The 4950-nt window shown below is 43.1% G+C and overlaps 1 pseudogene across 1 annotated transcript; it reads right to left on the reverse strand.

The window, feature by feature from the left end:
* Nucleotides 1-3926: 3926 nt before the first annotated feature.
* LOC112608651 lies at nucleotides 3927-4950 on the reverse strand (annotated as a pseudogene). Its single transcript, XR_003116027.1, has one exon. The product of XR_003116027.1 is annotated as a magnesium transporter protein 1 pseudogene (transcript).

Consider the following 4950-nt stretch of genomic DNA (forward strand, 5'->3'; position numbering starts at 1 on the left):
AAAAAAAAAAAAAAAAAAAAAAAAAAAAAAAAATTAGCCGGGTGCGGTGGTTCAAGCCTGTAATCCCAGCACTTTGGGAGGCCGAGACGGGCGGATCACAAGGTCAGGAGATCGAGACCATCCTGGCTAACATGGTGAAACCCCGTCTCTACTAAAAAATACAAAAAACTAGCCGTGCGAGGTGGCGGACGCCTGTAGTCCCAGCTACTCGGGAGGCTGAGGCAGGAGAATGGCATAAACCCAGGAGGCGAAGCTTGCAGTGAGCCGAGATCCGGCCACTGCACTCCAGCCTGGGCGACAGAGCAAGACTCCATCTCAAAAAAACAAAATTAACCATCTTTTATATTTTTTATTTTTTGTATTTTGTTTTGTAAGCTTAATCTTAATTTTTTCCTATTTATATTGGTGCTTGTATAAAGATTTTAGACTAAGAAAGTTTGCCAGCTGTGGTATCCCTTTGAATAGTATTGAAAACTACATATTCATAGGTGCTATCTAGACCATAAAATTATTACTGTTGTCTAAGATTATTTAGATATTAATTTGAAAATCTGCACAAAAGTATATCACTTTGCTGAATGCAGCAAAGTTACTTGCCATTTATTTTACCCTGGAGACTTTTCTTTCTTATGGAAAAAGAGTGGGTTTTGAAGATAAGAAGGGCAGATGGGGTGGTAGGAATCGTAGTTTTAACCTCCAGGGCAAATCATCTGCAGCTGTGTAGTTGAAGTAGGCTGTTATTTCTCTGACGAGTATGCTGTGCAAAACGAGTTAGCCTCACCCAAATCTCAGCCTTGACAATCTCAACACAAATTTCTTTGGCCTGAGACAAGTACAGGACCAGCAGAAAAGCAAGCTGGAAAAAAGGTCAAAGGCAAGCAGTTTCCTCTGGAATAATGAACAATAAAAAATGGCTGTGAGAGGTCAACTGTTCCCAGTCACCTCCTGCTAAAAATATTAATCATAATTTACTCCGGGCCATTAAACTCAACTCCCTTGGCAAACACTCACATAAAACCTTCAAATATTCTACCAGACCTTGAAAGAGGATTACTTGACTGTAAATAGCCAAGCCAGTCCCAATTTAAGACAGAATCCTTCTAATGTGACATTATATTGTTGTTGCTTGAAAAACATTTTCACAATCACAGTTCTCACATTTCTAAAATGGCAATTTCCAGAGAGAAGGGTGGAGTTTGATTTAATAACAAACCTTGTGCCTCATGCCCGGCTCATAATCCCAGCACTTTGGGAGGCCAAGGTGGGCAGATCACTTGAGGCCAGGAGTTCAAGACCAGCCTGGCCAACATGGTGAAACCTATCTCTACTAAAAATACAAAAAAATTAGCTGGGCATGGTGGTGCACACCTGTAACCTCAGCTACTAGGGAGGCTGAGGCAGGAGAATTGTTTGAGCCCTGGAGGCAGAGGTTGCAGTGAGCCAAGATCACACCACTGCACTGCAGCCTGGGCAACGACACAGTGAGACTCTGTCTTAAAAATAACAACAGGCCGGGGCCGGGCACGGTAGCTCACACCTGTAATCCCAACACTTTGGGAGGCCGAGGCAGGTGGATCATCTGAGGTCAGAAGTTCAAGACCAGCCTGGTCAACATGGTGAAACCCCATCTCTACTAAACATACAAAAATTAGCTGGGCATGGTGGCGGTCGCCTGTAATCCCAGCTACTCTGGAGACTGAGGCAGGAGAATCACTTGAACCCGGGAGGCAGAGGTTGCAATGAGCTGAGGTCGCACCACTGCACTCCAGCCTGGGCAACAACAGCGAAACTTCGTCTCAAAATAAATAAATAAATAACAGGCCAGCACGATGGCTCACGCCTGTAATCGCAGCACTTTGGGAGGCCAAGGTGGGTGGATCACCTGAGATCAGGAGTTCGAGACCAGCCTAGTCAACGTGGTAAAACCTCGTTTCTACTAAAAATACAAAAATTAGCTGCGCGCGGTGGCAGGCGCCTGTAATCCCAGCTACTCGGGAGACTGAGGCAACAATCACTTGAAGGCAAAGGCAGGGGTTGCAGTGAGCCGAGATCACACCACTGCACTCCAGCCTGGGCCACAGAGCAAGACTAAATAAATAAGGAAAAAAAATCCTCCACTTAAATCTTTGCTGTTATTTGCCAAGCATGTTAGTAAGATGTTTAGGACTTTATCAACATATTACAGAAGGAGGATAAAAGGGGAAAACGTCTTTAAATTTGTACCTCGTTTTTCCACTAAGAGGGAAGAAAGGCTGAAATGGAACAGATTTTACTAAAATTACAAAAATACTATTAGGGTGTTCAGTTTTGTGTTTCTGCATCTTGGAAATGACTTGATATTTTAGCAGGCTCCTAAATAGAACGGGTGAATGAAATTATTATTTATCTTCTCAAATGTCTTTATACCTATTTTTCTCTTAGATTTAAAGTAAATGGAAAACAACCTCAAGTCAACAAAGTCAACACAGAAATAGGAAATACTATTTTGTTAGAGATTGGCCCCATGAAAGAAAAACAAGGAAAGATATCTGAAATCTTTCCAGATAAAAGGTAATTAATAATCAAAGATAAATTGTAATCTGGTGTTTAACTGGTTTGTAATTTCTACAACTATCAGGACGCATAGTTAAAGGGCCGGGTGCGGTGGCTCACGCCGATAATCCCAGCACTTTGGGAGGCTGAGGCAGGCGGATCACCTGAGGTCAGGAGTTCAACACCAGCCAGGCCAACATGGTGAAACCCCATCTCTACTAAAAATACAAAAATCAGCTGGGCTTGGTGCCGTGCGCCTGTAATCCCAGCTACTTGGGAAGCTGAGGTGGGAGAATCACTTGAACCTGGGAGGCGGAGGTTGCGGTGAGCCGAGATCACGCCATTCACTGCACTCCAGCCTGGGGGACAGAGTGAAACTCCGTCTTGAGAAAAAAGAAAAAGGAAAAAAAAAAAAAAGCATGGTAAAAGAAAAAAACAGCCAAAAAAAAAGAAACATACTGGTGTATTCCAGTAGGAGAGACGGATATGTAGTAGTACTAAGAAGTATGTGTCTGCCTCTGAGCTGTGGAAGTGTACTCTAAACATAGGTATTTAAACTTCACGGGACAACATAATACAACTGCTCTCTCCACCCACAAAACAGACTGCAAATGTACACTGCCATGGAGGGATAATAATTATCTTCAGTGGCCAGGTGTGAGAATACCTTGTCAAGATATTATTTTTCAGCTGGGTACAGTGGTTCATGCCTGTAATCCCAGCACTTTGGGAGGCCAAGAGGGGCGGATCACTTGAGGTCAGGAGTTCAAGACCAGCCTGGCCAACATGGCAAAACCCCGTCCTTACTAAAAATACGTAAAAGTAGCCGGGCGTGGTGGCACACGCCTGTAATCCCAGCTACTCAAGAGGCTGAGGCAGAAGAATCACTTGAACCCAGGAGGCGGAGGTTGCAGTGAACAGAGATTGTGTCACTGATCTCCAGTCTGAGCAACAGAGGGAGACCCTGCCTCAAAAGAAAAAGAAAAAAGACTATTTTTTGGCCAGGCGCGGTGGCTCACGCCTGTAATCCCAGCACTTTGGGAGGCCGAGGCAGGCGGATCACGAGGTCAGAAGATCGAGATCATCCTGGCTAACATGGTGAAACCCCATCTGTACTAAAAATACAAAAAATTATCCAGGCTCATTGGCAGGCGCCTGTAGTCCCAGCTGCTTGGGAGGCTGAGGCAGGAGAATGGCGTGAACCTGGGAGGCGGAGCTTGCACTGAGCCAAGATCGCGACACTGCACTCTAGCCTGGGCAACAGAGCGAGACTCCATCTCAAAAAAGAAAAAAGAAAAAAGATTATTTTTCGTATTAGAATAAAATCAGCTAACCAAGTATTAATATTAACTGAAGTACTTTTAAACATTGTAAAACATTGTTCTGATTCGATGAAAGTTGTACTCTAAAGATTTTAATAATTCAACTTGAAGTAATCTATAACACTGGGGGAGAAAAATTAAGAACAGAGAAGACACAAACTATAATACTTCACAGATTTTGAAAGCACTTAAGGCACTTATGGTCTCTTTTGGTGAAATCTCAATTACTTTAAAAAGTTACGAGTTTGCATTTTTCTGCTTCACTTTTTTTTTTTTCAAATTTCTTGCTTCATTGTCTATGTCTGTAGGATCCTTTTTAATCCCAGAGAAACCTGTATGGATAGTCAGTTACTTTAAATCTAAAGAGGGAAAGCAGCCAACTGAAGAATATGGCAACAAGACACATACCAGCCAGACACATCATCTTTCTCTTTATGATGTTCATCGTCGAGGTGGCAGCCTTATCTAACAGCACCACTCCCAGGGTAACACACATATTAAACAGGGAAATAATGAATGTTTCTGCTGCAAACTGAGCCTGACTAAATTTGCTGATATAATGCTTATGTCCTGTGCGAGGGTCCCTTTGGACATATGGTTCTCCTCTTATATAAGTCCACATTTGACCAGACGTCATCACAATCACAAAGCACAGAGTTAAAACTTCGCACAAGATTCTGCAAGAAATAGATTTCCTATTCCATTTCAAGAAATACCCAAGTCCGCCAGTGAGAGCCAAAAGTATCCCCAGCTTGAGGAGACCATGATAATTTGTAGGCTGTCTGATTCTGACGCTGACATGTGTTCTCTCTGCTACCCATTCAGCCATTTGGTCAGCAACGATATCCCTTCCTCTCAAATTATAAATGTCATCTGTTGTAAATTTCCACTGGGCAGAAAAGTGGAAGAAACTCGGAACTGACGTCACCTGGAGCGCTTCAAAGACCTCAGGGCTTTCATCATAATCCACCATTGCAAAAAATACCTTTGTGGTGAATGCACCAGGGCCTTGATAGGAGTTTGCCAAGATCTGAAATTCTTCGGCAGCACCTTTGCACATGACACATGAATTGAACTCGTGGAGAGCAGTAAGCAT

The sequence above is a fragment of the Theropithecus gelada genome, chromosome 1, assembly GCF_003255815.1.
Source record: "Theropithecus gelada isolate Dixy chromosome 1, Tgel_1.0, whole genome shotgun sequence".
Classification (NCBI taxonomy): domain Eukaryota; kingdom Metazoa; phylum Chordata; class Mammalia; order Primates; family Cercopithecidae; genus Theropithecus; species Theropithecus gelada.